The 27,353-nt window shown below is 45.8% G+C and overlaps 1 protein-coding gene across 16 annotated transcripts in view; it reads left to right on the top strand.

Moving 5' to 3' along the window:
• The window catches only part of LOC123757282 (peroxisomal acyl-coenzyme A oxidase 3-like), a 546,669-nt gene that overhangs the window by 96,496 nt on the left and 422,820 nt on the right, over positions 1-27,353 (top strand). The gene's annotated exons all lie outside the window — the stretch shown is intronic.

Raw genomic sequence — 27,353 nt, 5'->3', positions numbered from 1 at the left:
GAAAGGTAAGGATTCCAAAACAAACCTCTATTCTGGTTAAAATTGCTACCAAAAGCCGAACTAGTGGATAGAACTCCCCAACAGAAAAACAAGCAAACTAGTATGACGTCACACGTCACCGCGCCGCTGTCTGCGCAGCTCCCCCCTCCCCGGGAGGGGGAAGGGGGAGCCCCAGACCTCTCACGCCAGCTTTCCACCCATCAGTTCTTCGGCTGATGCTATAGGCACCGATTGTGTGCTCCGGCTCCAATGGTTGTTTCAGCACTGTGCCTAGAGTGTGGTGTCTGTCTTCTAGGTGGTGCATGAGCCGGGAGTGAGTCTCCAGTACTTGGGCTGCATGCGCCTAGTGTTCCTTTCCCTAGGTGCCCTGTAAGTACAGCCCTTGGGGCTTGGGGCCACCTTCCACAAGTTCCTTGGGTTCTGCTCCTGCTAGGCTGTTTACTGTTTGGTTTTCGGCCGCTCTTTGTGTGCTCGGGTGTTGTCTCCCCCTTTGTTCACCTTAGGGTAAGGGGCAGTTTTGCACTGATGGGGCACAGGGTACTGTGCAGCTTGTTTCCACCAATCATGGTGGCTGACTCTGTTCCGCTTGGGTACGCTGTCCTCTTGCGGGGTTTTCTTTGTATTTTTGTTTATCTGCCTGGTGGGGGGTCTGCCTTCGTTCTTGCCCCTTGTGTTCTGAGTATTATTCTGGTGGTTCCCCCCTGCTAGGTCCCCGTGAGTGTACACATCCCGGGGGTTCAGCTCCTAGAAAGTTTTTTGGTAGCTTTGGGCGCCGGTTAGCAGTACCCTGCCTGGGATTACCTGAGCGCGAGTCCTCTTATAGTAAACGCTCAGGACCCTGGGAAATCCCTGGGGGCGTGTGGGTCCGATGGATATGACCCCGGAGTCCCCCCTCGCTTCCAGCAAGTTTGAGGGTTGCTCTCACCTTTTGTCTCAGGGTGACTCTGTTTTGCCTCCGTCTGCTGCCTTAAGGGTCGGTGACACCTTCGACCCGGAGTCCTGCAAGTTTTGTTGCTCGTTGTGGCTCGGTTACCCAGTTGTGCTGACTAAGCGGGTGCGGGCAGCAGGGGCATTGTACTTTGAGCCTTGGTGGTGGCAACGCTCTCGTTTGTTTGCTCCCCGGGAGCTCCGGGGCTGCCCCGTTTTGGTTCGTGTTGGGACTTGGGGGTGTTGGTTGCTTCGGTTCCTTCCACACCCCCTTGTCTTTCCCCTGGATCCCCCTTTCCTGCCTACATCCGGTTCCTTACCGTCTGTAGGTTCGGGGTGGGATTCGATGGTTTTGGGACTTGCACAGTCTCGAGGAATTCCCCTTCCGGGGTAGTGATGGGGGCATTTGAGCCTGTTCCTCCAGCCATGTTGTAAGAGTCTGCCAGTGGGCTCCCTTCCATAGTATTTTCGCGGCTACTCTGGTTTTCTGGTACGGCCGGGGCTTTGGGGGGGATGGCTCGGCCCCGGGCCCTGTCGTGTTGGTTCCCGGGTCTGGGGAGGGGCTGACTTGGGGGGGCCTTGGCCCCGTAGGACCTCGCGGAGGGGGGGGTTTTCTCCCCCCTCTAGGCGGGGCTTGTGGTTACGCGGAGCGGGGTTTTTCCTCTCCACTCGCCATACGTGTTGTTGGGCATCGGCCCCTCCCCACGGTCGAATGGTCGTGCCTCCGTTCGACAGGTGAGTTTCTGCTGTCTGGCGTATTTTGGCCGGGCGCTGGATGCAAAGATTTTTATATACCTGTCCTTATTTAGGTGTATTTATGTACGAATGAGACTGTTAGCACGCCAGTGACTATCCATTTTCGACCCTTCCAGTCCCACTCATGTGCATGTCCAACCCATGCTAGTGTCATTCAGGGGACCCACCTCTTTCGTGTTACGAGATGTGTGGGTTGTGGTGCTGTTATGTACTCACCTGGTGGGGCTCTCCTGGTTGTTCTTGCGAGGTTTGAGCTATGGCTCATGGGTCTCGCCTATATGGAAGAACATGCGGGATAGTACCAGTGGACTGCAGTGGTGCCATAGGCACAATCTGAGAACACTGTATAAACATCAGAGGTCTGCGGTTGTTACACGTCCTGCCTGCGACCATCCGCCATATTGCAGGTACATCCGTGGACTTCCAAGGAACACTAGCCTGTTTTCAAATAGAGGTTCCGGCCCATCCTGGCTGTGGTGGGTATGTGGGCCTGCGGGCCGCTCCAAACAACAGCCTGGTGGACCAACCTCTTAATGTCAAGCCTAGCCTCGGGACGGGCTTGGGGAGTAGAAGAACTCCCAGAACCCCATCAAGCAGGTATCAAGCAAGCTGTTGCTTTGGGGTTTGGCTCGGTTGCAGCCCATTCCCACTCTTTCAATTCCCCATTTCAATCTCCCATTCCCATTCTTTCAAACATGTTAAATTGAATATGACCGCATATTCTGTATTTATTATTTTCTGGTTTAGGGCTTCTATCCTTCTAACTATTTTCTTAGCATCAGGGCTTAGTTGAAATAGGAGTTCTCCAAAACTCATTTTCATGCTTTTAAGGTGAAGAAAAGAAGTGATTTACTATAGAATGTATTACACTTATTTATACAATTTGCACAACGTTTCGAACCTCCATGGTTCATTCTCAAGTGAAGAGATCTTACAATGCTGGTTGATTTTATACCTGCACTGGGTCAGGTGATAAGACAATAAAGGTGAAAACATAGGGGGGGATACATAAGGGATAAATGTGGGGTGAAACATAAGAACATAAGAATAGAGGTAACTGCAGAAGGCTTATTGGCCCATACGAGGCAGCTCCTATCTACATACAAAGATTAATCCAGTGTAATTGGCCTGTTATGTTGGACATTGTCTTCTGTGTTGGCATCGTTATGTTCTGGTCTTGTCCTTACTTTCATAGTGGGTGAAAGCTGTGGGTTACCTGGTGGGTAGAGTAAATAGTTCCGTGATTTGGGTGTTCATGGTAGGTTGTTCTATTCTTATGTGAATTGCTTCAAGAATTTGTAATCTTCTTGCATCTTGGGTTTTGTCTATTATGCAGGTATTCTTGTTCAATATTTCTCTTGTTAGAGTGATGTCATGGGCTTGTCTCATGTGATTCCTAGGGGCACCGGATTGAAGATGGCATGTCAAACGCCTCGTCAGCTTGGTCAACGTCATACCTATGTACTTAGATTGAAGGTTACATCCTTCGTGGGGGCAAGTGTACATGTATACAACGCTTGACTGCTGTAGAGGGTTCTCCGTCGGCTTCGGGCTGTTTTTGATAAGGAGTTCGGAAGTCTTCTTGGTTTTGTAGAATATTATCAGGTTTATGTTTTGGTTAGGAGTAGTGCTTTTTACTCCTTTACGGATTATTTCTTTCATTATTCTTTCCTTTTTTATATGTTCACTGTGCATGGTTGATTTGTAATATAATTTTATTGGAGGTATTATGGTTTCTGTTCTAGGTTCTGGATTATACCAATGGTCCAAGTGTCTTCTTATAGCAGCGTTTATTTCCGCATTGCTATATCCATTGTTCACCAATACCTGAGTTACTCTTTCAAACTCTCTACTCACGTTGCTCCATTCAGAGCAGTGGGTAAGCGCTCGACGAATATAAGCATTGAGAACACTGGCTTTGTATCTTTGGGGGCACTCACTTCTACCGTTCAGGCATAATCCTATGTTGGTGGGCTTGGTATATACGTTGGTGCTTAAAGAGGTTCCTGTTTTTGTTATTAGTACATCCAAGAATGGCAGACTGTTATTTTCACTATTTTCATGTGTAAATCGGAGTACTGACTCTCTCTCTAGGTGTCTTTTTAGGTCAATTAGTTCATCTGAGTCTTTTACTATTACGAATATGTCATCTACATAACGGCAATATACAGTTGGTTTTTGTCTGCTACTGAAGACCCTGTCTTCGATGGTTCCCATATAAAAATTAGCAAATAAAACTCCTAAGGGGGGGCCCATTGCTACTCCCTCTATTTGTAAATACATGTCTCCTTGTGGACTGATGAAAGGGGCTTCCTTTGTACATGCTTCGAGAAGACTCTTCAAGTGTGGCTCAGGTATGTCTAATTTGGGGGTGCTCTCGTCTCTGTATACTCTGTCCAGTATCATTCCTATGGTTGTGTCGACTGGGACGTTGGTAAATAGGGATTCAACGTCCAGGGAAGTGATGATTCCATCGGGCTGGGTAGATTTGATCAATTTTAGGAAATCTGCTGATGATTGTAGACTAAACTTACTTGGAGTGTATGGAGTTAGGAGTTCATTGAGTTTTTTTGCCAGGTGATAAGTTGGAGTTGGTATTTGGCTGATTATAGGGCGTAGTGGGTTACCTGGTTTATGTGTCTTAACATTGCCGTAGGCATATCCTAAGCCATAGTCGCCTTGAAGTTTATTGAAATGCACACTACCTTTCTTTGCGTTGATTGCTGTAATTGTTTTGTTTACTTTCCGCTTAAGGTCTTCCACGGGGTTCCTCGTGATTCATTGAAATTTGGAGTCGTCACTAAGGACGTCGCTAATTTTGTTCATGTATTCTTGGGTAGGAATCAATGCATATGATGCTGTCTTGTCGGCTTTTCTTATTGTTACGTTTTTCAGATTTTTTTTAGTTGTTTTGCTGCTTCTTTGAGTCGTGGGGTTAAGATTGTAGATGAATACGTTCCTCGTTTTTTCCCTGCTTCTGCTAGTAGTTCAGCCTGAAGTGTGTCAGTGGCGATGACTTTTTTGTTGTCTTCTAGCTTATGGATATCGTCCAGAAGCATTTCGATATCCAGGCATCTTTGGTTTAGATATGAATTGACAATTTAGACCAAGATTTAAGAGGTCTCGTTGGTCCTGGGTAAGATCATAAGAAGTCAGGGATCTTTAACTGTCCACCGTTTAGGGCTGTTAACTTACGGAGTGTCTTTGTTTCTAAACGAGTTTTATGTTGTTGTTTCAGGTTAAATAGTTCACTGTTGATGGTTTGCTTGAGTTGATAGGAGAACTCCTATTTCAACTAAGCCCTGATGCTAAGAAAATAGTTAGAGGGATAGAAGACCTAAACCAGAAAATAATAAATACAGAATATGCGGTCATATTCAATGAAACATTATATATATATATATATATATATATATATATATATATATATATATATATATATATATATATATATATATATATATATATATATATATATATATATATGCAAACAAGCCTGAATGGTCCCCAGGACTATATGCGAATGAAAACTCACACCCCAGAAGTGACTCGAACCCATACTCCCAGAAGCAACGCAACTGGTAACTACAGGGCGCCTTAATCCGCTTGATTTTCATATATATATATATATATATATATATATATATATATTTATTCTGGTGTTGACAAAGGCTTTAACAAGCCGAAACGTTCACCTCATTTCATATTTCTCTGTGGATTTTCCGCAGTGTTTTGTGATCGTCAATTGCATATATATATGCAATTATTAGAGACACAAACAGTCCGGCTGGGACCACCCTCTAGTGGAAAAAGTAGCTGATGCCATGCTAAGCGTAGCAACATCAGACAAGGAGAAAGCCCGCCTCAGAGCAGTTCGTGCCCCCCATGCAGGAGACTTCCTCCTGGCAGTACCCATGTCTGCAATGGGCACGCGCCTAGATCCGGAATCCCTTCGTGTAGCAGTGGCCCTCCGCCTTGGTGCCCCAATTCACACTGAATACAAGTGTATTTGCAACAGGGTGGAAGCAGACCAATACGGACTGCATGGGTTGCATTGCGGAAGCACAAAGGGCTGGCATGCAAGACACAACGAGGTCAATGACATCATCAAGAGAAGCCTCGTCTCAGCTGGGTGCCCAGCGGAGAGAGAACCTCGCATCCTAGGGGTCCAAAACCCGGATTTCCCAGCACTTCGCCCTGATGGCATCACCATATACTCATGGAAGGAGGGTAGACAGTTGGTGTGGGACTACACATGTGTATCCACCCTGGCTGACACCTATGTACACTTCGGAGCTGATCAAGCAGGTGGGGCGGCCAACCACAGGGAAACAGCAAAATCACTCAAGTACAGGCGACTGGAAGGTCAATACCTCTTTGTTCCCATAGCGTCTGAGACGCATGGCCCCTGGGGCAAGAGTGCCTTGGGATTTCTCAAGGAATTGGGGTCCAAGCTCATTGACGTCACCAGAGACCCAAGGGCTTCCAGTTTTTTATTTCAGCGTCTCAGTGTGGCGATCCAGAGGGGAAATGCTTGCTGCGTCCTCGGTTCCTGTCCAGAAGCGGAGGAGCTTCAAGAGATCCATAACCTTTAGGCATTTGTCTTGTATGTTTTGTAACCTTTAAATACACAATAAAGGAAAAAAAAAAAAAAAAAAGGGAAGGGGGTGGTAGGAGAAAAGCACACAGAAACTGTATTGGAGGGAATACACATTCCCTCCAATGCGTTATGTGTGGTTTCCTCCGAGGCTATGGGTCCCCCTTCTTCCAGCCAGAGGTGGTACTCCCTTCTCTATAACAAAAAAACATATATATATATATATATATATATATATATATATATATATATATATATATATATATTAGTATATTTTGGTAGCAGTCTTTCCTGTAGACATATTTTATTAAAAATGACCGAAAAAGTAAGATTAATAATTCTAACACGAATTTTCTCAATCTTTCGTACATTATGCTTCACTGTTGGAGGTAAATAAAAAATCACTTCTCCAAAATTCATTTTTATTTCTAGTCTGACGCGACACGGGCGCGTTTCGTAAAACTTATTACATTTTCAAAGACTTCACAAATACACAACTGATTAGAACTTGCGTTTCCCTGATTTTATATCTACATTTGAGTGAGGTGGGAAGGGTGATGTGGCATTACATTTGAGTAAGGTGGGAAGGATGATGTGGCATTAGAGGATATTAATAGGGTATTAAAAGTATCAACACAAGACAGAACACGAAACAATGGATATTGAATAGAAGTGTTTGTAGAAAGCCTATTGGTCCATATTTCTTGATGCTTCTATATTGGAGCGGAGTCTTGAGGTGGGTAGAATATAGTTGTGATATATATTCACAACTATATTCTACCCACCTCAAGACTCCGCTCCAATATAGAAGCATCAAGAAATATGGACCAATAGGCTTTCTACAAACACTTCTATTCAATATCCATTGTTTCGTGTTCTGTCTTGTGTTGATACTTTTAATACCCTATTAATATCCTCTAATGCCACATCATCCTTCCCACCTTACTCAAATGTAATGCCACATCACCCTTCCCACCTCACTCAAATGTAGATATAAAATCAGGGAAACGCAAGTTCTAATCAGTTGTGTATTTGTGAAGTCTTTGAAAATGTAATAAGTTTTACGAAACGCGCCCGTGTCGCGTCAGACTAGAAATAAAAATGAATTTTGGAGAAGTGATTTTTGATTTACCTCCAACAGTGAAGCATAATGTACGAAAGATTGAGAAAATTCGTGTTAGAATTATTAATCTTACTTTTTCGGTCATTTTTAATAAAATATATATATATATATATATATATATATATATATATATATATATATATATATATATATATATATATGTATATATATATATATATATATATATATATATATATATATATATATATATATATATATATATATATATATATGTCGTACCTAGTAGCCAGAACGCACTTCTCACCCTACTATGCAAGCCCAAATTTGCCTAATAAGCCAAGTTTTCATGAATTAATTGCTTTTCGACAACCTAACCTACCTAACCTAACCTAACTTTTTCGACTACCTAACCTAATCTATCCTATAAAGATAGGTTAGGTTAGGTTAGGTAGGGTTGGTTAGGTTCGATCGTACATCTACGTTAATTTTATCTCCAATAAAAAACAATTGACCTCATACATAATGAAATGGGTAGCTTTATCATTTCATAAGAAAAAAATTAGAGAAAATATATTAATTCGGGAAAACTTGGCTTATTAGGCAAATCGGGCCTTGCATAGTAGGCTGATAAGTGAGTTCTGGCTACTAGGTACGACATATATATATATATATATATATATATATATATATATATATATATATATATATATATATATATATATATATATATATAATGTCGTACCTAGTAGCCAGAACGCACTTCTCAGCCTACTATGCAAGGCCCGATTTGCCTAATAAGCCAAGTTTTCCTGAATTAATATATTTTCTCTAAATTTTTTCTTATGAAATGATAAAATTTCCCATTTCATTATGTATGAGGTCAATTTATTTTTATTGGAGTTAAAATTAACGTAGATATATGACCGAACCTAACCAACCCTACCTAACCTAACCTAACCTATCTTTATAGGTTAGGTTAGGTTAGGTAGCAGAAAAAGTTAGGTTAGGTTAGGTTAGGTAGGTTAGGTAGTCGAAAAACCATTATTTCATGAAAACTTGGCTTATTAGGCAAATCGGGCCTTGCATAGTAGGCTGAAAAGTGCGTTCTGGCTACTAGGTACGACATATATATATATATATATATATATATATATATATATATATATATATATATATATATATATATATATATATATATATATATATATATATTATCTTTCATATTTCTTTTTGCCTTCTTGTGACATCGTGCCACAATCTCAAGAATTCACAATCGAAAATCTTGCCATCTTTCAATAATATTAAATTAGAAGAGTACGACAGCTTGCTGAAATCTACACTAGAAAAAACCCTCAATCTTTCCCTCAGCGACTCACAGTGGAAACAAGCCTCCCTTCCTGTCAGACTTGGGTGGCCTTGGCGTGCGCGCAGCAACACAAATTGCTGTACCAGCGTTCCTGTCCTCTTCAGTGGGGTCTGACAACTTGGTGAAGGAAATCCTACCTGAGCACCTAGTTCAACAGGCAGGGGTACATGATCCCAGCTTCACAGACTGCACAACCAAATGGGTCTCTCTCGCAGGACCAACGCCCCAACCACCGCCTTCTGAAGCCCATAAGCAATCTAGTTGGGATCGCCCCATTGCTGACCAAGAAGCTGCGACTTTGCTAGAAGCTGCGACAACACCACATGACACTGCCCGACTTAGAGCTGTAGCAGCTCCCCATGCAGGTGATTTCTTATTAGCAACCCCAATGTCAACAACCGGCACCCGTGTCACACCGCAGGCCCTCCGAATTGCCGTGGCCCTCCGCCTCGCTGCTTCAATCCACACCGAATACAGGTGTATTTACGGCGAGGCAGAGGCCAACAGGTACAGACGGCATGGCCTTCTCTGCCAAAGGACAGGAGGATGGCATGCAAGATACGGCGAGGTCAATGACATTATTAAGAGAAGCCTTACCACAGCCGGTTGTCCAGCAGAGAGAGAGCCCCGTTACCTAATGTCCTGCAACTCTGATGAGCCTGTCGGTCGCCCAGACGGAATCACGGTGAACCCCTGGAAGAATGGTAGACAGTTGGTGTGGGACTACACTTGTGTTTCAACTTTAGCCAATACCTATGTTGACTTCAGTGCTACACAAGCAGGAGGAGCTGCTAATCACCAGGAAGCGGCCAAGTCACGTAAATACAGAGACCTTGAGCACCACTACAATTTTGTCCCCATTGCCTCAGAGACACTTGGTGCCTGGGGTAAAAGTAAAAAAGTTTGAAGGAGTTAGGGTCTAAGCTAATCGAAACAACTAGAGACCCTAGAGCTGCCAGTTTTCTTTTTCAGCGCCTCAGTGTGGCAATCCAGAGAGGAAATGCTCACTGCATCCATGGTTCCTGCCCGCAATCTGAGGAGCTGGAGGAGCTATACAACTTGTGACAAGCAGCCTTGTACCCTGCATGTAATCAATATTGTAACTTTTCTGTGGGGAGCCCCTATGGCTCCGTGGAGCTTATTGGGCTAATGTATGTTATATTAGACCGGGACATTAACTAAGGAGTTCAGACCTACCAGGGACCAGCGCCAGAACCTGGCCCCTTCAGAGAGGTTTCAGGGAGCAATGGCACTAGAAAACCCTCTTGTGGTTGGGGTTTTCCTTATCTGCCATCGACCGGGGTCAGGCACCCAGAAAGGTAGGCATGACAAAACAAACCCCATATAGTAAAAAACTAAAGCAAAAAAACGAACAGAGAGGTAGAAACTCGCTACAATCCCAAGGAAACAAGCAAACATCACACTTTACTGCCGCGCCGATCGTCCGCGCAGCCCTGCCCGCCCCGCCCCGAGAGGGGGAGGGGGGAGCCCCAGACCTACCACGCCGGCTGCCAAGCTTTAGTTCATAAGCTAATGTTAACCGGGATAGACGCTTCTCTGGCCTCAGTTTCCTAGGCGGTGTTTGCCTTGTGTGGCGTTCACTGCCGTGTGTTGTGTTGTGCGGTGGCCAGGAGTACCTCATCAGTGATGGGGCTGCATGCGCTTAGTGGCTGACTTCCCTAAGCGCCCTGTGAGTACTGCCCTTGCTTAACAGGGTTATCTTCCCTGGGGCGTTCGGGAACCATTCCCGTAGAGGTTCTTGCTGCTCGGCATTTGCCTCGCCCTTAGGGCCAGCTGGGGCTTGGGGCCCTTGTTTGGCCCTGGGTAGGGATTGGTATTTTTCTAGTTAGGGCGTCAAGGTGTTGCACAGCCTGCCACCTAAGCGGCGACCGGTTCCTGTTGCCTCTGGAGACTGTGTACTTTTGCAGGGTTTTTCTTTTGTTTTTATTTTCAATTGCCTGATGGGGGTCTGCCTAGTGTGGCTATAGTTCCACTGGTAGTGTTTGGCGGCCCTCTGCTAGGACCCCGTGATTGTACATGTCTCAGGGGTTTTCAGTGCTATCCCCAACCGGTTTAGCAACACCTTGCCCGGGCTTCCCATAGCAGTCAGCTTACGGGCCCTGGAAACCCCTGTTTGGGCTCGGGGACCATTGAATGTGTCTTCCGGGTTCCAACCCGTCTTGTACGGGATGGTTGCTGTGCCTTTGTCTCTGGGTGACAGTCGCCACTTTTGTTGTTGCTCATGTTGCCTGTTGGGTCACTGACACCTTGACCTGGAGTCTTGCGAGAGATTTTCTCTGCTTGTTCTCCAGTACTCTCCTGATGTTATTACTGTTCAGAGTACAGGCGGCATCTGTGTTGCAAGCTAGATTAGGTTGCTGCAACATGCTAGGTTGGTTTCCCACTCGGATGCCCCGAGGCTGCCCCGTTTTGGTTAGGTGCTGTTCACCCCTTTCCCTCCCTGTTCCCGGTTCCGGACCGTCTGCGGGTTTCGGGGTCGGGGCGAGGTTTAGTTGGGGTCGAGACTCGGGCGGTTTTCGAGGGCTGCCCTGTTCGGGTTGGGGGACGGAGGTTTTCGAGCCTGTTCCTCCTGCCAAGGCTTCTGGGTCTTACCAGCGGCCCTTTCTTGCTGCCTTTCCCATGGACTCTTGCTTTTCTTTAAGGACGGAGGGCCTGGAGGACAGCTCTGCCCCTGGGCCTCTGTTGTTGGTTCCCGGGGCTGTGGGGAATGCCTGCTAGCAGTTCTGGGGCGGTTTGCCCCTGCCTGGGTTTTCTGCTTTTGGGCGGCGTTTTTTGCCCATCCAGTCTGCTTGCTTCCGACTTTTGCTGGTGTGTTTTTGTATCTTGAGCGTCAGTCACAGCCCCTGTTCTGGCGGCCATTTTCGTCTGCCGGTTTCCCGGCGTGGCCACCAGGGCGGCGTTCCGGTTTGTTTACATGCGACTGGGTGTGCGAGCGAGCTTCTTGGGGGAGTTTTCACCTTTTTTCATGTTTTTTTATTCTCCTGTTGTTGTTTCTTTGCTTTTCTGGTGTTTTCTGCCCGTTTCCTGTTCCTCTGGGAATGTTTGAGTGTTGATTTTACACCGGGTTTTCCATTTTGTCTGGTTTGGGTCTGGGCCTTTGGATTTGGGCTCAGTGTCCTCTGGCTGTTATGCTTGCTCCCACACCTTGTTCCTCGGTTTTTGGTCTGTTATGACCGTTTTCCCAGGGGGTTCTGTCTGGGGGCTGTGCTTTGCCTTTCTGTGGTGTTTCTCTGCCCCCAAAATGTGGTTGTTTGGCCTCCCCCTGGTTTGATTCCAGGTTCCTTTGGGTTCTTTGGTTTCGTTCCGGAGGTTTCTTCCTCTTGGACCCTTTTGTGGGTTCTGGGGGCTTTGTTTCCTTGTGTGTGACCTGGTTTCTGCCTTCTGAAGTTCCGGGGTCTTCCTGGCTTGCAGATTGATCTTTTTGGGTCTTGGCACGTGTTGTGGTCGTGCTGGGACTTTGAGGTTTTGTCGAGGTGGGCCTTTTGATGGAGTTTTGTGCCTTCTTTGCCTGGCCGGCGGCTTGTAATTTTCTTTTCAAGTGTATGTGTGTGTGTATGCATGTACATGTGTACACTGTGTGTGTGCACATGTGTATGTGCATACGCACGTGTGTGTCACATACCTTGTGTGTATGTGTATATGTATGTGTATGTGTATATACATGATACGTATATATGTGTATGTGTACTTTTTTTCTTTCTTTCGTTCCCTTCTCTGTTGACAGGGCGCTGGGGGAGCAGCTTGCTCTGTTGACTCTCGTATGGTCCTGCTGTTGGTGGGCGCTTTTGGTTGTCTTCCGGCCTCTGGTGGCGGCGGTGGACGGCTTCTTCCCCTTTGGGGGGTTCAGAGCTGGCGGGGAGGGCTTCTTCCCCCGCGCTTCGTCATGTCATCTTGGTGGGTGCGTTGGGCGTGGACGATCCGCCCCATCCTTCTGGGGTTCCCGTCTGCTCTTTGCAGACATGGGCCTTCGAATCTGCGGTTCTTCTGGACTTCTTTAGTCTGCGCCCTGGTTTCTATGCTCTCCTCGGAGGACTGTTGTCTCCTGTCCGGCTTCTGTTGGGGCCGGGTGCCTGGATGGCGGCCCTGGACCTCCAGGTCAAATTATTGGCACTTGGTGTTTTTTTGCATCTTTACCGGATCTTGGTGAGTCTGAGTCTGCTTGAGATTCGGTGTCTGGCCTACCTCGACGACTGGCTGGTGTGGGCTCCCAGTCGGTCCTCTTGTCTGCTCGCCAGGGGTGTAGTTCTTTCCAGATCGCCGGGTTTGGTTTCCTGGTGATCTGGAGGCCATTCCATCTGTTTCCGTTCCGGGTTCGGACCTGGGCCTTGATTAGGGCTACTGGGCCACTCCTTGTCTTATCCTCCAGAAGTGTTGCTGCAGCTGTGGTCCCGCCTTCGGCTGTGCATGAGGGGGTCCCGGGTTGCTCGAGCGGTTGTGCGGGAGTCTGAACTTCGACGTGCTGGTCTGCCCACGGGGTCGGGTTTGGCTTCGGCATCTGGTTGGTTCCTTCGGAGACTCCCTTTCCGCCTCTTGCATTCGTTGGGTTCGTTCCTCCGGGGATCTTGTGTTAGTACTGCGTCACCAGCTTCCTCTATGGGGTTTTTGGGGTTCCATGCCTTGGCACCTCCCCGAGCCTTCGCTCGATGTGTTCACGGACAGGTCATCTCTCGGCTGGGGCTTTGTAACCAGTGCTCACCAGGTCGGACGGGGATGGTGGAGTCTGTCCGTCCGTCGGGCTCACAGCACGGTTCGGGAATTTGTGGCTGTCTGGTTTGTGCTTTGGAGGGTTTGGGTCACTCAGTGCTCTACCATTCAGCTCCATTCGGACTGTTCTCTGGCGGTTCTTGCCGGAACCACAGGGTTTCTCTTAGGTGTTGACCTTTGGGGTTGGTTCCTTGGAGTGGCTCGTTTTTGCTGGATTCTCGGGGTTTGGCTAACCTTAAGTTTCATGTCCGGGGTGTGTCTTGCGTCCTGGCGTACAGCGGTCCTGGTTCATTCCTCTGTTCGCGGATTGGCCAGTTGTCGCCGACTCGTTTCGTTGGCTCTGCCGGACGTATGGACTCCTGGCCATGGACGTCTTCGAGTCGGCGTGGTCTAGGCGTCGCCCATTTTATGTGGCGCCCTTACCCGCCTGCAGGGCGTTCACGTTGGATGCTTTTTTGGCAGGACTGGTTGAGGTGGGGGTACCTGTTCCTCTTCTCCTGGTCCAGCTGTTGCTTCGGGTTCTGGCTCGGTTGCAGCCCATTCCCACAAGAGCAGTCCTTATGGTTTCCTTGGTGGCCGGCCCCGCTTCTTTTCAGACGCTGCTTGATAGGTGTCCGAACCCGGTGCGTTTTCCCGCGGCTCCGCCTCTTTCGGCAGGTCGGATCTGTCCTGTACGTGACTGGTCCGGCCTTCTCCTCGGCTCTTCGCGTCTGGTATTTTGACGCGGGTATCACCATCTCTGTGGTGTTCAGGTGGCCTTGTTAATGGTGTCCCACCTGTGAGCTTCGTCTTGGCAACAGTATGACGTTCCTGGTGTTTCTATGCACTTTTTCTTTCTCTTTGTATGTTGTCTTCTCTTTCGCATCAGTTGTCTTGTCCTTTCTTGGGGTTTTCTGGACTACAGTTAATTGATGTTTGCTTATTGTTGCCTCGTTTTATGCGAAGCTGGCGGAGCCGCTCCGGCTTGCGTTCGGGGTGGACGTCACATTTGCCCCGTTTCGTACTCTTTCTGGTGTTTTGTTTCACCTCCCGCCTGCTCATGCGTCGCCTGCGCCGTATTGGTCCTTGATCAGGGTGCCTTCTTCTTCTCAGTTTGTGGTAGCCCCTTTGGTTCAGGTTTCTGCTCCTTGGTACTGGCAGTAGATTTGTACGTGTGCAGCCTTTCTCCGTCTTGGTGACGGCTGAGACGGCTGGTTTCCAGAGGAGTTCTTGGGTTATTGATGCTTGATTGGTTTGGCCGGGGGTGCATCCTGTGTTGTCCGGTTGTGCTTTTTGCCATTACCTGCGTACCGTGTCTGGGGATGCGCTTTGGTTTGATCTGGTTCCCCTCATTCCCTGTTTCAGGGCTCGGGTTCTCCCAGGTCGTCCGCAGAGTTTTTCAGTCTTCCAGCCTGCGGTTTGTCTTTGCGCCCGTGCTGTTCGGACGTTTCCAGCTTTTGCTGCTGTGTTGGTGACATCTAGGGCTCATTTTGGGCGCAGGGAATTGAGGGTCGCACAGGTTCTTGGCCGCCCATTCTTTATACGTGTCTGCTCCTGTGCGTTCTTGTTGCCTTAGGTCGCAGGTTGCATCCTGTTGTCTCGGCTTCGCGTTGCGGAGTTTGTGGCGGCCGCCTCCCGGGTTAGCCCTTTCTTTTTCTTCTCTTTGGGTATGAACCCCACTGAAAACCAGCGTTGAATGTAATGAAACGCCATTTTCTGGGTGAGCCCCGAAGGCTCCCTGGCAACCCTCTCTCCCACCAGTCGGCGGTTTTTTCACGTTGGTTGAAGCTTAGCTTCCGAACTGAAGCTTGGTAGCCGGCGCTGTAGGTCCGGGGTTCTCCCCTCCCCCTCTTGGGGCGGGGAGGGTTGCGCGGACGATCGGCGCGGCAGTAAAGTGTGATGTTTGCTTGTTTGCTTTGTTTCCTTGGGATTGTAGGGAGTTTCTACCTCTGTTCGTTTTTTTTTTTTTATTTTTTTACCGTGTGGGGTTTGTTTTGTCATACCTACCTTTCAGGGTGCCTGACCCCGGTCGATGGCAGACAAGGAAAACCCCAACCACAAGAGGGTTTTCTTGTGTCATTGCTCCCTGAAACCTCTCTGAAGGGGCCAGGTTCTGGCGCTGGTCCCTGGTAGGTCTGAACTCCTTAGCTAATGTCCCAGTCTAATCTAACATACATTAGCCCGATAAGCTCCAGGGAGCCTCCGGGGCTCACCCAGAAAATGGCGTTTCATTACATTCAACGCTGTTTTTTTTGTGTAATGACATTTTCAAATAAAGTTAGATAAATATACACACATACCAAAAGAATAGGGGTGGTAGGAGAAGAAAATATCAGTGTTCAGTGAGGATCCACAGGGTCGTCTCTGAGTACTGTTTATTTTCTTCTCCGAGGCTATGGGTCCCTACACTTGCACCTGAGTTGGTACCCTTTCTAGGTTTAAATATATATATATATATATATATATATATATATATATATATATATATATATATATATATATATATATATATATATATATATTAGTATATTTTGGTAGCAGTCTTTCCTGTAGACATATATTATTAAATATGACCGAAAAAGTAAGACTAATAATTCTAACACGAATTTTCTCAATATTTCTTATATTTCTTTTCACTGTTGATGGTAATTGAAAAATCAATTCTCCAAAATTCATTTTTATTTCTAGTCTGACGCGACACTTGAACGCGTTTCGTAATAACTTGTTACATTTTCAAAGACTTTAGTTTACACACACACACAACAATAACTTGCAAACACTAAACAGAGTTTAACCCTTACACTGCTCAGGGGTCCTGGGGACATTTACACCCTTGTGCGCAAGAAAAAAAAAAATTCAAAATTTTTTTTTCGTCTTCTAAACATGTTAATTTGTGTCCCCTGAGCACGAAAAAATAAAAAAATAAATCATAGGTGACATATTTTGGGCGCAATTGACCGAGGAAGTCTGGCAAAAAGTGGGCGTTGACAGAGCGGTCGTCAAACCCTGTCAGCGTCACCCGCGCTGACAGGTGGGAGTTGCCACAAAGATATTATTACCTAATTGTTTCACTGTCTCCGATTGATTTTTTCTTAGTTTTTTTGCAGTAATATTATTCAATAGTGTGTATTGTAATATATTTATATAATAAAAGTGGTGAATAATCGCTATACTCAAAAGTATGATGTGCATATTAGTGATTCAATTATTATGTTTATAAAACAATAAACATATAGTTTTGCTGCTATTACACTCTATACACAGGTTATATATAAGTATCTGCATGTTTTGGTCACCATAACGAACCACTAAGTTGGTATTGAGAGTCGAAAAGCAACAAAGAGTTACCGCCACACACCAGCCAGCCACTCGCTGCTACTCCCTCAACACACGCACTAAACTTTCTTCCCCAACAATACCATTTGTGTTATTACACTATATATACACATTATATATAAGTATGTATATATTTTATTCACCACAACTGTACAGCTAAGCTGATATAGTTAGTTCAGGCACTAAGAGTCGTCGCTATACACAGATGGCGGCTGGCAGCTCCCGGCTCCCTCACTCTTTCAAGGTCACACGCACTAAATTTTCTACCCCAACAATACTGATTGCAGTGTTATTACTCTATATACACATATTTTATATAAATATCTACATGTTTTATGCACCGTAACTCTACACCTAAGCTTGTAGTGCGCCCAAAGAGCATAGTGGCCACCCTCTAATCAGCTAGATAAATCGTGCAGACGACGTCACCTCCGTCACCCATATGGCTCCTCCCAGCATAATCCTTTTGCTGTTATTACACTAATACACACATTATATATAAGTATCTACATTTGTGTTCACCATAGAGAACCACTGAGCTGGTATGGTGAAATGCAAACAATAACAGCTAGCCACACAGTCAGTAAACGATGCTGTCTCCCTCCATCTCTTGGCATCACTCCTCCCACAGCGCTAATTATTACAACAATCCTGCTATTATCACAACCCTGGTTATTTATATCACAGTCATGGGTCATTTGTAATATTGTCATCGCTAAATAATAACAATTATACTGTATATTTATTTTGACATTTTTCGGCGATGCTGTGGTCACAAGCTGAACAGCAATGCTGTGTGCGCCGGCCTTGGTTGCTCCAACAGTACTGTGCCTCTCACACCTGAGAATATTGCCCACGATTTTTTTTTTAAATGGCATCTGTTTACAAGAGCCCTGAGGAAGCTACTGTGAACCCCGTGTAGCCGCGGGCCATTTGAATCAGGCCTGGCACCCTATGGCGTATATATACGCCATGCGCACCATGGGACATGTTACTCAGGGCATATATATACGCCATGCGCAGTTTAAGGGTTAAACAGCTTTGATTTTATACCTGCATTTGGGTGAGGTGATATGTTACAACAGTTTTGGATGAGGTGAAAACAAACTTTCAACACAAGACAGAACACGAAACAATGGGTACAGAGCACCACTTGGTTTCCGAACTTTAGTTATCTGAAACTTCCAGTTTCCCGATTGGGGTTGGGGAGTCATGCTACCCGAACAAAGTTCGGGTAGGAAGGGGTCCGCCAAGCGTCACGCCGGCTTGTTGTGGTGGGTGGGAGATGGTCCAGTTTGCCCACTGCGACTTCACAGATTCACGGCCTATTATTCCTATTATTTTGAATTGCCATAAGGCTGGAATGTTCATTCTGTGCTTTTGTTTTACATATCTGCACAATCAAGAAACATCTGTGCACCATGTCGGCTCCAAATGCACGCATTGCGTCAGTGATGGCTGACCAGTGGGTGGATGGATGAGGGAGCTTAGGTGGGAGGCAGTATGAGAGAGGGGGGGAGAATTAGTCAGAAAGGGAGGGAGGGAGAGAGACATGCTAGGAGGGAGTGGGAGGGAGAGAGAGATGCTAGGAGGGAGGGAGAGATGCTAAGAGGGAGGGGGAGGTAGGGAGAGATGCTAGGAGGTAGGCAGGAAGGGACGGAAGTAGTGAGAATTAGGGAGGGAAAAGGCAGGCTGGCAGGCACAGGCTGGCAGGCACAGGCTGGCAGGCAGGCAGGCAGGCAGGCAGGCACAGGCAGGCAGGCAGGCTAGCTTGCAGGCAGGCTGGCAGGCAGGGAGTGAGTGGTAGTCACGCGGTTGAACCGCGTGACCTTGAGAGATGGGATGTAGGGGGGGCGGGTGGTTTGTTGGTGGTGGGGGTGAGACCGGCTCATTCCCGAAGATAAGCCTAACACACACTACCCGTTAGCATGATGGCAGGCAGGCAGGCTTGCAGGCTGGGAAGGAGGCAGGCTTGCAGGCTGGGAAGGAAGCATGCAGGCAGGCAGGCTTGCAGGCTGGGAAGGAGGCAGGCAGGCTTGCAGGCTGGGAAGGAGGCAGGCAGGCAGGCAGGCTTGCAGGCTGGGAAGGAGGCAGGCAGGCAGGCAGGCTTGCAGGCTGGGAAGGAGGCAGGCAGGCAGGCAGGCTTGCAGGCTGGGAAGGAGGCAGGCAGGCAGGCTTGCAGGCTGGGAAGGAGGCAGGCAGGCAGGCTTGCAGGCTGGGAAGGAGGCAGGCAGGCAGGCAGGCTTGCAGGCTGGGAAGGAGGCAGGCAGGCAGGCAGGCAGGCAGGCTTGCAGGCAGGCAGGCAGGCTTGCAGGCAGGCAGGCAGGCAGGCTTGCAGGCTGGGAAGGAGGCAGGCAGGCAGGCAGGCTTGCAGGCTGGGAAGGAGGCAGGCAGGCTTGCAGGCTGGGAAGGAGGCAGGCAGGCAGGCAGGCTTGCAGGCTGGGAAGAAGGCAGGCAGGCAGGCAGGCTTGCAGGCTGGGAAGGAGGCAGGCAGGCAGGCAGGCTTGCAGGCTGGGAAGGAGGCAGGCAGGCAGGCAGGCTTGCAGGCTGGGAAGGAGGCAGGCAGGCAGGCAGGCTTGCAGGCTGGGAAGGAGGCAGGCAGGCTTGCAGGCTGGGAAGGAGGCAGGCAGGCAGGCAGGCTTGCAGGCTGGGAAGGAGGCAGGCAGGCAGGCAGGCAGGCAGGCTTGCAGGCTGGGAAGGAGGCAGGCAGGCAGGCAGGCAGGCAGGCTTGCAGGCTGGGAAGGAGGCAGGCAGGCAGGCAGGCTTGCAGGCTGGGAAGGAGGCAGGTAGGCAGGAAGCGATATATGGGTGTTGAAGTGAACCATGAACCACGTGACCTTTGAGTGTGTGTGTGTGTGTGTGTGTGTGTGTGTAATTACCTAAGTGTAATTACCTAAGTGTAGTTACAGGATGAGAGCTACGCTCGTGGTGTCCCGTCTTCCCAGCACTCTTTGTCATATAACGCTTTGAAACTACTGACAGTCTTGGCCTCCACCACCTTCTCACTTAACTTGTTCCAACCGTCTACCACTCTATTTGCGAAGGTGAATTTTCTTATATTTCTTCGGCATCTGTGTTTAGCTAGTTTAAATCTATGGCCTCTTGTTCTTGAAGTTCCAGGTCTCAGGAAGTCTTCCCTGTCGATTTTATCAATTCCTGTTACTATTTTGTACGTAGTGATCATATCACCTCTTTTTCTTCTGTCTTCTAGTTTTGGCAGATTTAATGCTTCTAACCTCTCCTCGTAGCTCTTGCCCTTCAGTTCTGGGAGCCACTTAGTAGCATGTCTTTGCACCTTTTCCAGTTTGTTGATGTGCTTCTTAAGATATGGGCACCACACAACAGCTGCATATTCTAGCTTTGGCCTAACAAAAGTCATGAACAACTTCTTTAGTATATCGCCATCCATGTATTTAAATGCAATTCTGAAGTTAGAAAGCATTGCATAGGCTCCTTGCACAATATTCTTAATGTGGTCCTCAGGTGATAGTTTTCTATCTAGAACCACTCCTAGATCTCTTTCTTTATCAGAATTCTTTAAAGATTTCTCACATAATATATAGGTTGTTTGGGGTCTATGTTCTCCTATTCCACATTCCATAACATGACATTTATTAACATTAAATTCCATTTGCCAAGTGGTGCTCCATATACTTATTTTGTCCAGGTCTTCTTGAAGGGCATGACAATCATCTAAATTTCTTATCCTTCCTATTATCTTAGCATCATCAGCAAACATGTTCATATAATTCTGTATACCAACTGGTAGATCATTTATGTACACAATAAACATCACTGGTGCAAGAACTGAACCCTGTGGTACTCCACTTGTGACATTTCTCCATTCCGATACATTGCCTCTGATTACTGCCCTCATTTTTCTATCAGTCAGAAAATTTTTCATCCATGATAGAAGCTTACCTGTCACCCCTCCAATATTTTCCAGTTTCCAGAACAACCTCTTATGTGGAACTCTGTCAAAAGCCTTTTTTAGGTCCAGATAGATGCAGTCAACCCAGCCATCTCTTTCCTGTAATATCTCTGTGGCCCGATCATAGAAACTGAGTAAATTCGATACACAGGATCTTCCTGATCGAAAACCATACTGTCTGTCTGATATTATATCATTTCTCTCCAGGTGTTCTACCCATTTAGTTTTGATTAGCTTTTCCAATACTTTCACTATTACACTTGTCAATGATACAGGTCTATAATTGAGGGGGTCTTCCCTGCTGCCACTTTTGTAGATTGGAACTATGTTAGCCTGTTTCCACACGTCTGCTACGATTCCTGTACACAGGGATGCCTGAAAGATCAGGTGAAGTGGAATGCTGAGCTCAGATGCACATTCTCTCAGAACCCATGGTGAAACGCCATCTGGGCCAGCTGCTTTGTTCCTCCCGAGCTCCTTTAGCATATTTTCCACTTCATCTCTAGACACCTCTATCCGCTCTATGTTGTTCTCTGGAATTCTTATTGTGTCTGGTTCTCTGAAGATTTCATTTTGTACAAACACACTTTGGAACTTTTCATTTAATGTTTCACACATTTCCTTTTCATTTTCCGTGAATCTGTTTCCCATTTCCAACCTCTGGATATTATCCTTTACCTGCAATTTGTTGTTTATGAATTTGTAGAATAGGCCCGGTTCTGTTTTACATTTATCTGCTATCCCTTTTTCAAAATTTCTTTCTGCCTCTCTCCTTACTGCTGTATAATTGTTTCTCGCATCTTTGTATCGCTGGTATGTTTGGGGGTTTGGCCTCTTCCTATACTGATTCCATTTTTGTGTCTTTTGGTCTCTTGCCCTCTCACAATTTCTGTCGAACCAATCCTGTTTTCTGGTCCTGCATCTCTGTTTTGGTATGAATGTTTGTGTGCCTTCCTCGTATAGTTTTAAAAATTTGGCATACATTTCATTTACTTCCCTGCCTAGCAACAATTCTGTCCAATTACACTCATTAAAAAAATTTCGAAGTTCCCCATAGTTGCCTCTCTTTAAATCGAGTTTATCAACTGTTTCAATGTCCCCATTTTCTTCTAGATGATATCTTAAAGCATATTTAATGTCTAACAGGACGTGATCACTCTTTCCCAAGGGAGGAAGGTACTGGATGTCAAAAATCTCTTCTTCTTTCCTGGTGAATACTAGATCCAGTACTGACGGTATATCTCCTTCCCTCATTCTTGTGGCTTGCTTTATGTAATTACCTAAGTGTAATTACCTAAGTGTAGTTACAGGATGAGAGCTACGCTCGTGGTGCCCCGTCTTCCCAGCACTCTTTGTCATATAACGCTTTGAAACTACTGACGGTCTTGGCCTCCACCACCTTCTCACTTAACTTGTTCCAACCGTCTACCACTCTATTTGCGAAGGTGAATTTTCTTATATTTCTTCGGCATCTGTGTTTAGCTAGTTTAAATCTATGACCTCTTGTTCTTGAAATTCCAGGTCTCAGGAAGTCTTCCCTGTCGATTTTATCAATTCCTGTAACTATTTTGTATGTAGTGATCATATCACCTCTTTTTCTTCTGTCTTCTAGTTTTGGCATATTTAATGCTTCTAACCTCTCCTCGTAGCTCTTGCCCTTCAGTTCTGGGAGCCACTTAGTAGCATGTCTTTGCACCTTTTCCAGTTTGTTGATGTGCTTCTTAAGATATGGGCACCACACAACAGCTGCATATTCTAGCTTTGGCCTAACAAAAGTCATGAACAATTTCTTTAGTATATCGCCATCCATGTATTTAAATGCAATTCTGAAGTTAGAAAGCATAGCATAGGCTCCTTGCACAATATTCTTTATGTGGTCCTCAGGTGATAGTTTTCTATCTAGAACCACTCCTAGATCTCTTTCTTTATCAGAATTCTTTAAAGATTTCTCACATAATATATAGGTTGTGTGGGGTCTATGTTCTCCTATTCCACATTCCATAACATGACATTTATTAACATTAAATTCCATTTGCCAAGTGGTGCTCCATATACTTATTTTGTCCAGGTCTTCTTGAAGGGCATGACAGTCATCTAAATTTCTTATCCTTCCTATTATCTTAGCATCATCAGCAAACATGTTCATATAATTCTGTATACCAACTGGTAGATCATTTATGTACACAATAAACATCACTGGTGCAAGAACTGAACCCTGTGGTACTCCACTTGTGACATTTCTCCATTCTGATACATTGCCTCTGATTACTGCCCTCATTTTTCTATCAGTCAGAAAATTTTTCATCCATGATAGAAGCTTACCTGTCACCCCTCCAATATTTTCCAGTTTCCAGAACAACCTCTTATGTGGAACTCTGTCGAAAGCCTTTTTTAGGTCCAGATAGATGCAGTCAACCCAACCATCTCTTTCCTGTAATATCTCTGTGGCTCGATCATAGAAACTGAGTAAATTCGATACACAGGATCTTCCACATCGAAAACCATGTGTTGATACAAGAATGTCTCCAGAATGAGGTTCACAAATCTGCATGTCCAAAAGTCCTCCGTTCTTGCTTCATAGGCCTCCCAGTCTATTGCTCTAAAGTTGAAGTCCCCCAGTATCAACAGTCGTGATTTATCTTTATCTGCTTGTACAATAATATCTCTCATGACCATTATGAGGCCCTCTCGTTTGTCATCCAGTTCTTCCTTTGTCCACGTGTTGCTTGCTGGTGGGCTGTAGGTATTTACAATTATCAGGTTATCATCCTGATTCCAGACCTGCAATGCCATTATGTCAATATCTCGAGGGTTTTCAAATATTAACTCTTTTACCTTCAGGTGTTTTTTCACCAGTACAGCCACTCCTCCTCCCTTCCTAGTTTTCCTGTCACGTCTCCAAACTGAGTAGCCTCTTGGGAATATGACTTCATTTATTATATTTCCTTCAAGTTTCGTTTCTGATAATGCAACAATATCTGGGACCCTAAGCTGGATTATATCTTGCAACTCCAAAGTTTTTGACCTCACTCCATCTATGTTGGTATATACAATTTTCAGGAACATGTTCCCTTTTCCTTTGCTCTTTACTCCCCCTTCCACTACTGATCTTGTTGCTTTGTTTTTATGTACCATTTCACAAGCTTTCCAGTCCCTGTCACTTTGTAAAAAAAAGAATTTCTGTCTTCTTCATTTCTATCCCCATTTAGACGTTTTGCCTCAATTAAGTTCATTTCCAGCTTTTCTCTGTCTTCCTTGGAGAGGTCTTGTCTTATTGACCAAGATTTGCCAACCTCATCACTCTGCAGTTTCCTGGCATTTCTTAGCACTTCCATCATGTGTGTGTGTGTGTGCGTATGGGTTTGGGGTGGGGGGAGAGAGGGAGGTGTGTCGGTGGTGGGGGAGGGACAGGCTGACTCCATAAGCTTAACCACACTCCACAGACCTGTGACCCAGATTTGTTTCTTAAATGTACAGTACATCATCGTATATTTTAGGCAGGATGTGCCTGCAGGCTGGCAGGATGTGCCTGCAGGCTGGCAGGCAAGCTGGCAGGCAGGGTGGCAGGATGTGCCTGCAGGCTGGCAGGATGTGCCTGCAGGGTGGCAGGATGTGCCTGCAGGGTGGCAGGATGTGCCTGCAGGCTGGCAGGATGTGCCTGCAGGGTGGCAGGATGTGCCTGCAGGCTGGCAGGATGTGCCTGCAGGCTGGCAGGATGTGCCTGCAGGCTGGCAGGATGTGCCTGCAGGCTGGCAGGATGTGCCTGCAGGCTGGCAGGATGTGCCTGCAGGCAGGCTGGCAGGATGTTCCTGCAGGCTGGCAGGCAGGATGTTCCTGCAGGCTGGCAGGCAGGATGTTCCTGCAGGCTGGCAGGATGTGCCTGCAGGCTGGCAGGATGTGCCTGCAGGCTGGCAGGATGTGCCTGCAGGCTGGCAGGATGTGCCTGCAGGCTGGCTGGCAGGCAAGCTGGCAGGCAGGCAAGCTGGCAGGCAGGCTGGCAGGATGTTCCTGCAGGCTGGCAGGAAACATCCTCTAGATGTTTGCCAGTCGTCTTAATAATCAGTTAGGAACAATTAAGGACTTTTATAAAGCGGACCAGGACTTCACTTATTGGTGAGTACAAACAAAACACGGTCGCATTTACGCTATGAACCTGTCGATTTTTTCCCCTAGAGTTTTTTTCATAAATTTTTCAGAACAATTTCTTTTTACATTTCTAGTTTATTTTTTCCCCTCTATTTCTCGTATACGAACTTACATGTTAACCGACGGGTCTCGTCCCCAAGGGGTTCGGAAACCAAGTGGTGCTCTGTATAATATTTTGTAATTTAAAGGGAAGAATGGAAGTAATTGCAAAGGGCCTATTGGCCCATATTTCTTGATGTTTCTATATTGGTGCGGAGTCTTGAAGTGGGTAGAATATAGTTGTGCATTAATTGGCTGTTGATTGCTGGTGTCGACTTCTTAATGTGTAGTGCCTCGCAGATATCAAGCCGCCTGCTATCACTGTATCTAGCGATGATTTCTGTGTTTTTTGTTAAGACTTCTCTAGTGATGGTCTGGTTGTGGGAAGAGATTATATGTTCCTTAAGGGGGCGTCAGAGGATTATAGATGAAAGTTGTTCAATGTCAACCAATATTAATTTTCTAGTTGTATATGAAAAGTGCTTAAATTGTCCCAAGTTTCAGTACTGCAGCGTAAATAGAAAGGGAGTTTTTTTTTTTTTCAACGTTTTTTTACACATTTTCAAGTCCACACTTCAGAACACACGTTTCAGATATAATTATTCTGTGACACTTTTCTGACACATTAGCATATAATAAAGGATTTGGGGCTTTAGAATTTCCAAAACATCTTTAGTTTTCCTAATACAAATGTTCAAAGTTCCCCAAATTTTTTTTGCAAATATGGCATGTTTATTGCTATTATAAAATCAATAAATGAACTTAAAGAAAAATGAAAGCCCCCCAATGTAGAGACATGCCCTCCACATATACTGTGTAAGTTTCATGTAAATTGAATAAAAAAGGAATCAGTTTTGTAAACGTTTGTGTCAATTGAAAAAAAACAGAAATGAATAAAGTCTAAGTCTTAAAATCTGTGGCTGGGGTTGACATCAACCAATTTTCTCCAAAATTGGCATCCTTACAGATAGGCTTACGTACAGTCAGGTGTGTAAGTTTGATGCAAATCGCCCGAAAAAAAAAGAAAAAAAAAAAAGAAAAAAAAAAAGAAAAAAAAATCTTTTTTTTTCTTAAATTTTTTTTCCAATTAAACTAATTATAATATTTGTTTAATATATGCTATTGTGATAGCAAAGAGTCATAGCTATGATTTCAGTTGACACTTTTGATTGATAATCGATTTTGACCATTTTTGCATAATTTTCACAACTACTTCAATATTTTTTTTCTCCCTTCCTATTTATGCTACGATGCTGAAACTTGGACCAGATGAAACACTTTTCATATAGAACTTGTCAAAAAAGTTTGATTAAAATCGAACGAGTTTTCATTTTTGCATTTTTGGACCCAGATGCCAACCAGACGCCCCCTTAATGGAGCTCTGTTGCTTATGCATTGTTAATCGCCTGGAAAGAGATGTTATTGTCTTGCTTATATACTGAATTCTTTGAGGCTTACAGTCCCCAAGTGGGCATTTGAAGGCATAGACGACATTGGTCTCTTTTAAAGCGTTCTGCTTTAAAAGTCTGGAGAGTTTCTCATGAATAGGTTGGCCGTTTTCTTGGATTTATAGTAAATCGTCAATTGTATCTTCTGATTTTTGTCTGTAGGGATAACGTTTCTATTAACAATATCTTTCAGGACCCTTTCCTCCGTTTTATGAGCTGTGGAAAAGAAGTTCCTGTAAAATAGTCTAATAGGGGGTATAGGTGTTGTGTTAGTTGTCTCTTCAGAGGTTGCTATGCGCTCATGCTGCAAGCACCAGCCTTGGTTGCTCACTCACTACTGAGGCTCTGACACCCGGTAATGTGGACCATGATTTTTTTTAAAGATGGTGTCTGTCTACAAGAGCCCTGAGGAAGCTGATGTGAACCCCATGTAGCCACGGGAGTTTTGAATGGAACGTGAAAAATAAAAACACCCGGAGGCGCATTGCGCACCCGAAGCCTGGGCCTGCAGGCGCGTTGCGCACTTAAAGGGTTAAAAAATATTGAGCTTTTTCCTCCTGGCAGCCTACATAATGTGCTATAGCTGCCCCAAGTGGACCCGTCCAACACTGGTCATCCCATGTGCTCCCGTCTCTCGTGTTATACCACAGTGCTGTGCCATTAGTGAAATATTTTTTTAAATAGCTTTTCTGGGGGGAGCCCCGTCGGCTCCCCGGAGCTTTACCGGCTGATATGCTAATGTCAGACTTTGGCATCAGTCATGTGTATGGAGTTCTAGGGCCTACCGGGGACCACGAGCCAGAACCTGGCCCCCTCAGAGAGGCAAGGGGAGCAATGGCCTATAGAAACCCCCGTGTGGTTGGAAGCATTCTATGTCTGCCATCGACCGGGTCAAGCATCCAGAAAGGTATGCATTCCAAAACAAACCCCTATTCTGGTGAAAATTGCTACCTAAAGCCGAACTAGTGGATAGAACTCTTCAACAGAAAACAAGGAAACTAGTATGACGTCATACGTCA

Source organism: Procambarus clarkii, chromosome 13 (genome assembly GCF_040958095.1).
Source record: "Procambarus clarkii isolate CNS0578487 chromosome 13, FALCON_Pclarkii_2.0, whole genome shotgun sequence".
NCBI lineage: Eukaryota > Metazoa > Arthropoda > Malacostraca > Decapoda > Cambaridae > Procambarus > Procambarus clarkii.
This window is presented reverse-complemented; position numbering and strand designations above follow the sequence as displayed.